At 34.3% G+C, this 7,647-nt stretch overlaps 1 non-coding gene across 1 annotated transcript; it reads right to left on the bottom strand.

The window, feature by feature from the left end:
- Positions 1-5,704: 5,704 nt before the first annotated feature.
- LOC128279584 (small nucleolar RNA R71) lies at positions 5,705-5,811 on the bottom strand. The gene has a single exon (XR_008269786.1). It is a non-coding gene; the product is annotated as a small nucleolar RNA R71 (small nucleolar RNA).
- Positions 5,812-7,647: the final 1,836 nt, after the last annotated feature.

Raw genomic sequence — 7,647 nt, 5'->3', positions numbered from 1 at the left:
ATTCACAAGTTTATACCACTTTATCGATCTAGGTATTCAACAGTTTATAATTGGGCAAAATGACCATTTCACCCCTGGACTCGAAAATCAATTTTTATCTAATCTCTTCATATTAAGCCTAGTTGAACCCTTTTTACTCTTATAGCAACCCCAAATTCCCATTATTTCTCACATTTATCATCTAATTTTCAACTTATGCAAAATGGTCCCTAGTTAGGGTTTCCATGAAAACTACTTCACAAAAGTTGTTTATTTCACAACCATGATTCATTTTCTTCCATAAAATTTTAGAAAACAACATGAACACGCTCATGGTAAAACCCTAGACTTTTAACCATTTTGCAAAATAGTCCCTTCATTTGAAAGCTCATGCTACAAGGGTTCTAAAAATACAAAAATTATCAAGAAAAGTCATCAAAACCACTTACTTGTAGGGAGATTAAGTGGCTGAAAATTTTCAAGCTTCCAAAACCCTCCTATGGCTGATATTTTTGATTAAGAAGAAAGGATGAATGAAAAGATGAAGGCTAGGCTTTAGGGTATTATTTTATCACACATTAGGTCATCAAATATCTAACACTTTGACTTTTTTTTTTTGTCTTATGGCTGGCCAAGCCTCTATAAAGGGTCTAATTGCCCTTTAAAGACCCCCAATTTAAGTTCCCTATCTATTTGAAACCCTTAGCTATCAAAATAGGACTTTTACACTTTATGCAATTTAGTCATTTTTCGCAATTAAGCATGAAATCGCTAAAATTACTTCACCAAATTTTTCATGCACTAATATAAACATGATATAAATCTAAAATAATAGTAAAATAATTTCTTTGAATTTGGATTGGTGATCTCAAAACCATTGTTCTGACTAAGCCCAAAATCGGGTTATTACATTCTCTCTCTAGCTTCAACTTTCTTTCTCAAGAACCAAACAAATCCGAGCAAAAAAATGAAAGATTTATAGGTGGAAATTTAGCAAGAAGGGTGGTTTTTAGATGATTTTAACAAAAAATCAAAGTTGGGGGTTGAGACCTTTAGAAATTTTGAAAAGAAAGACAATAAAAATGAAAAAGAGAAGAAACTCATAAAGGAAGAGGGAGGATGGTTGTCAGAAGAAAAGAGTGTTAACTTTTTTTGGCCTTTCCCTTTTTTTTGTAATACCAAATAAGACCAAGTCAAACCTGGTCAATGTCTAAGTCAAATTTGTGATCAACAATTCATCTTACCATTTTACTCGCACTCAATGGTCCAAATTCATTCCATACATCAATTATCTAATAAAAATAAATTTTCCATTACAAATTCTTTAGAAATGATTGATCTGTCATAATTCGTGTAGCAGAGTAAACAATTTTTTCACTTAAAGAGCTTGAAGATAAGTGTTTTGTTAAATTTTAATTATTGTTTCCTAAAGGTTATATTTAGTTAATAAAATTTGCAAATTGATTCATTTGTTGACCTTAGGGGCCGAATGGGTCCTAAGTGAGAGATGATGAACTATATAAGTGTGTAAGAGACCATTAGAAGGTGCAATAGACATATATTGGTTGCTATGTCGCAACACAAAATGGTCAATGTCACAACATAAGGAGCAGAATAGAGAAATCAAAAAACTACCTTCGATGTTGCAACATAGGCTAGGGGTATCGTGACATATCCAGGAGATATCCTAGGAGAAGTACACTGACTACTATGTGACGACACAAGTCCTTGTGTGTTGTGACATATGCTCTGGATGGGAGATAAGCACGAATCAAGGGCGTTTTGGTCTGCGCAACCGAACTTAAAGCTTGAGAACCTTAGCTAACCTAGGGTTAAGGATGATGACCACTGAAAATCTATAAATAAGCTTTTTTGACACATGTTATGGAGACCATTCATTCAATTTAGCACTAGTCTTTTAATTTTAGTCTTCTTTCTTAGGTTTTTAGAATTTATTTTCAATTTCTCTTTGTTTTCAAGAGATCTGATTTGGGGAGATCGTCAATCTTTATGGATTCACAATCAATTCTTAATACAATTAGGCTCTTTTTTAAAATCTATACTGGCAATTTATTTAGCATGTTTGCTTTTTCTATTGATCTTATATTGTCTACGGAAGCCATGAGAAACTAATCCCTCTATGGGGGATTAGTGAGTGGAGGTAAGATCTTTTAACTATTTTGTAGGGTTACTCAGCAAATCAGCTGTTTTGGAAAGGAAGAATGTGAAACAACCTAGGCTTGACAACCCCAAGAAGTTATTAAGGTGGAAGTTAACCTAAAATTGGTATGGCCCCATTAGTGAACACCTTCACTCCGAACCAGTCTAGACTGTGAGGTCGTAAGATAAGTAGTTCTTGTTGACGCATTATGTTAGTGGAAGATCAAAAGATCCTGCTAGGGTAAGGACTAGTTTATTGGCGAGGGACTCGAAGAGACAGTTGATGGGGATTACCGAAGTGAGCTAATCACCCATAATCAAGATTTGCTTTATTTTACTCTATAGTCTCTTGAATTTTTATCTTTTTATGTTATATTATTTTTATTATTATAAAAACCCTAAAAATCCTTTATTTTATGTTTTAATACTATAACTAATTTAAAGTACTAATTATATCTTTTAGTGTTTAGGTTGAAATTGATTTAGCACTCGTCGCCCTTGGGTACAATCATCAGAGTACTCACCTATTCCGTTGTAAAAAATATATTACAACTCGATCCGTATACTTGCAGATACCGCCTCGTATTTATATATTTTATTGCAACAGTCACAGTCTGAATGGTAGTACGTCCGAAGGTGGTCAATGACCAAAATGCTTTTATGTGGTAAAATTTCTTTATAAATTCTTAGCACAATTTCTTTACAACAAATAGACACGTATCAAATTCAAATATCATAATTCACATTTAAATCTTAGTAATATTCCTTGGATGGAAAAAATTACACTTTTAGCCTTTTTTCGATAAAAATGAAAAATTCATAATTTTGTCCCTATACTTTTGAAATTGGAAATCCCTATACTTTTGAAATAGTTTCCAATTTAGTCTAAAGTTTATTTCACCATACCAGTATTATAACAACCCGTTTTTAGTGAAATCAAAACTGTGGTTTTGGAACCACAAATTCGACGAGTAAAATTTAATTTTATTATTATTTTAATATCTATGGAATGTTAGTAAGGTCGTATAAAAATTTCATTAAGAAAGTTTGATGTTTGCATGCTTAATTATGTGAAAGGGTCTAAATAGTAAAAGATATAAAAATAGATTTCTATTAGCTAAAGGTGTCAAATGGCTACAGAAATTTAATGTAAGAGGACTTAGATGGTAATTAGACGATTTATGTTGTTAGTGGATGTTTATAACAAGGTTTTATTGAAATTATTAATGTTTTTAAAGGGAAAAATAGTAAAATGGTAATTAAATGATAAATATAAATAAGTAAAAAGGTATCATTTTTTTTCCATTTGTTTTCTTCTTCAACTGATTCTTAAGGGTGATATAGCTGGGATTCAGCCATGTCAAATCTTCACAGATGGTATGTTTTACAATCCCGTTTTTAATGATTTTTTATGTTTTCGGGATTGTTGTAGCTTAACCTAGCTAGCCCGGGGATCAATTTGCAAAATTGTTAAAGATTTAAGGTTTTTCCATGAATGTTCTTGCATGACTATTGTAGTTTAATGAAAGATTATGATTCTTTGTTGATAAATAAACAAGTTTTGTTGATAAACCATAAATATAACATGTTTTAATCCCATGCTTAGTGTGTTTTTGGATGATATATTATATAATTTAGTGAATTTGATGCTTCTAATCCTTTAATTTCATGTTTTATACTTAGGAGAGTATAGGGGAACAAAAGGAGCAGAAAATGGGCCAAAAACAGACAAAACAGGCTGATTTAAAGATCCACACAGCCAAGACCATTTCCACATGGGCTGAGCACAAGCCCGTGTGAGACAGACGGGCTAGCCACAAGCCCATGTGACAGCCCGTGTCGATTTCTCTCCCGATTTCCCAAACATGCAAAAAAAGCCAACTTTTAGGTTCTAAATTTTGTATAAACACACTAGAAGTAGACCTAAAAGGGACACAGAGTAGAAAGCAGAAATTACTCGAAGGAAGCCGTTGGAATCATCTCAGAAGCAGATCCACTTTAAGATTGAAGACCTCCATTCAAATTTCTCACAAAGTTTATTTGGGTTTTTTATGTCTTGTTTTTTTTTCTAAATTTGGGATGTTTTCCTTTTACATTATGAACTAAACTCCCTAAATACCTAGGGATGATGAAACCTATTATGGATCTTATTATTTAATTATCTGAATTACATGATAAATACTTGTTCTTGTTCTTAATTATGTGTTCTTAATCCTTGCCTTAATATTTTCAGGATATTAATCCAAGTTTGATGTGCTTATTCAGTGGAGCAAAAGTCCCTGTTTAAGAGTAGATCTAGCATAATTAAGCGGAGTTGCATGCAATCCTAGAAATAGGACAACATAAATTTGCCGGATTAGAGTCAAATCTAATAGGGGAATCCATAGATCGAGTTAATGCGACGATAGGGGTTTTAATTAGAAAGAGATTTAAATTAATCAACCTAGAGTCAGTTGTTCTTAGTCTCAAAAGACATATTAACATAATTTAGGGATTTTGTACAGATCAAGACAAGTGAATAAATTGTTTGATTCAGAGTCAGAATAATAAGTGCAGTTTAGATGGATTCTTTCCTGGGTATTGTCCTCCATATAAGTTTTCTTCAAGTATTTTTCCCAATTCGCTCTCGGTCGCCTTCATAGTTAATTAGTTTAATTTTAGATTAAAACAAATCCTTTTTATTTTAGGCTAAATAATAGAAAGATAGTTAATACTAGTACTTTTAGTTCTTGTGGATATGATATTCTAGACTCACCATAGCTATACTACCATTCGACAGGTGTGCCTGCCTTTGTCGTGATCATAGTCTAGTTTAGTGAACCATAAAATGATCATCAAGTTTTTAACGCCGTTGCCGGGGACTAAGATATTAGGAACGCTTGATTTTTATTAATTTAGCCAGTTTTATTTTATTGCATTTTATTTTTGTTCTAGTTTTATTTTTAATTACTAATTTGTTCTTTTATTTGCTTTTGGCAAGGTTCTTTAGTTTATTACTAGAAGAAATCCATTAGGACCTCTATTATTTGATAGTGAAAGCACAGCTTACAAAAATTGTATAGGAATAAGGCAGAGTCTACGGTATATAGAGGAAGAGCACGAGGACGATACCAATATTATGGAGGAGATGGTTGAAAATCAGAATAATTCGCTACCTCCTGTGGTTGCCACAAATGCTATAAATCAGAATCCTGCTCCTCGTACTATGTACGACTATACCAAGCCTAATTTAGCGGGGGCTGAATCAAGTATTGTGAGACTTGCTATTGCTGCAAATAACTTGAAACTAAACCCGAACACCATTCAGATGATCTAACAGTTTATTCAGTTCTATGGTTTGCAAGATGAGGACCCAAATACTCATTTGGCTAACTTTCTGGAGTACTGTGATACTTTCAAAATGAATGGCGTTTCTGATGATGCCATTCGCCTTCGGTTATTTCCCTTCTCACTGAGGAATAAAGCTAAACAGTGATTGAACTCTTTACCACAAGGGTCCATCACTACATGGGAGGAAATGACCGAAAAGTTTCTATTGAAATACTTTTCGTCAGCCAAGACGGTAAAGTTGAGGAATGATATCTCTTCCTTTGTGCAATTGGACTTAGAGACCCTGTACGATGCATGGAAGAGGTATAAGGGTTTATTGAGAAGGTGCCTTCACCATGGGTTACCCTTATGGTTATAGGTTCAGAATTTCTACAATGGTTTGAACCCCTCAACTAGAAAACTGATCGACACAGCCGTCGGCAGTATCTTAAATGACAAAACACCTGAGGAGGCTTATGAGTTCATTGAAGAGATGTCACCGAATAATTATTAGTGGCAAGTCATGAGGACAAAGCCTGCAAAAGCTGCTGGTGTTTTCAACCTCGACGCGGTCACCATGTTATCAAACCAGGTAGAGCTCTTAAATAAGAAAATTGATGGTTTATATGGTTCTATACAGGTACATCTGATGATGCAATGTGATTCAAGTGGAGGAGGGATGAACAATCTAGAATGCTTAGATTTCAATTCCAGCATAGAGACAGAACAAGCTAACTATATGGGTAACAATTCTAGACCTCAGAATAATCCATATAGCATTACTTACAATACAGGTTGGAGAAACCATCCCAATTTTTCTTGGGGTGGTCAAGGCAATCAAAGACCACAACCCTCTCCAGGCTTTCAATCACTTTACCAGCAGGAAAAGAAGTCGAACCTTGAGGAGATGTTTAGGAAATTCATCTTGGTGTTAGAAACACCTTTCCAAAATATTGAAATAGCGCTTAAAAATTGGCAAGCATCGATTCAAGGGCTCGAGAATCAAATAGGTCCACTTGCTAAGTTGATTTTAGAAAGACCACAAGGTAGCTTGCCTAGCAACACCAAGACTAACCCAAGAGAGTAGCTCGATGCGATTACTGTTCTATAGGAAGAAGTGTTAGTTGAGTCCAAACCAGAACCAATGCAAGAAAGCGTGGTAAGTAAAGATAAGGTGAATGAAAACTAGAGTAAACAAAAATCGGTGAGTATAGAATATACACCTCGTGTGCCTTACCCCAACGCGACAAAGCAAGACCACACAGATGAACAATTTAGTAAATTTCTTAACCTTTTAAAAAAAAAATTTGAAAGGAGCTTCTGGCAAACAAATGAAAGTTAGATGATTCGTTGCATGTGGAATTAAATGCAGTTTGCTTAGAAATTCTACAAAACAAACTACCCAACAAGTTGAAAGAACCAAGGAGTTTTACTATTCCTTGTTTAATTTGTAGTTTAAATATTGATAATGCTTTGGCCGATTTAGGGGTGAGTATAAATGTCATGCCCTATAAAATGTTGAAACAACTAGGTCTTGGGAAACCTAAACAAACTAGGATGAGTATTCAACTGGCAGACAAAACTATTAGATTTCCTAGGGGTATTGTTGAGGACGTACTCATTAGGATTCATAAATTTATATTCCCAGTCGACTTTATTGTTCTAGACATGGATGAGGATAGTGACTTACCTTCAATTCTAGGTTGGCCCTTTTTAGCAACTGCTAGAACTATCATAAATGTTGGTACAGGTGAAATAACACTTCGTGTAGGTGATGAAACAATCACTCTTCAGGTTTGTGATTCGGTTAAGACATCGAGTGATGAATGTGATTTTCTAAATCCTGACAATAAGACTAATCATGTGGTTCAACCCTCTTTACAGGAAAAATTTTCGAGAAGCACAAATGAGCTACGTTTTAGTTCATGCGACAACATTAGAACAACTCATTCAGAATAAAGGCTTTAGATCGATGAACTAGGCAAATGGCAGACACATGTCAAGGAGAAACCAAAAATACACAATGCCAAATCAAAACAAAGCCATGAAGAGCATAAAGATGAGACGAACCAATTCAAGGTAGGGGATCAGGTGTTGTTAGATGAAATCGACCCTTGAATTTTCACTTTAGAGCTTGACGCAAACGAAGCAACTCCTTTGACTGTACTCAATGTGTATCCATACGGTACAATCGATGTA

The sequence above is a fragment of the Gossypium arboreum genome, chromosome 8 (genome assembly GCF_025698485.1).
Source record: "Gossypium arboreum isolate Shixiya-1 chromosome 8, ASM2569848v2, whole genome shotgun sequence".
Classification (NCBI taxonomy): domain Eukaryota; kingdom Viridiplantae; phylum Streptophyta; class Magnoliopsida; order Malvales; family Malvaceae; genus Gossypium; species Gossypium arboreum.
The sequence above is the reverse complement of the archived record's forward strand: the minus strand, read 5'-3'. Positions and strand labels throughout refer to the sequence as shown.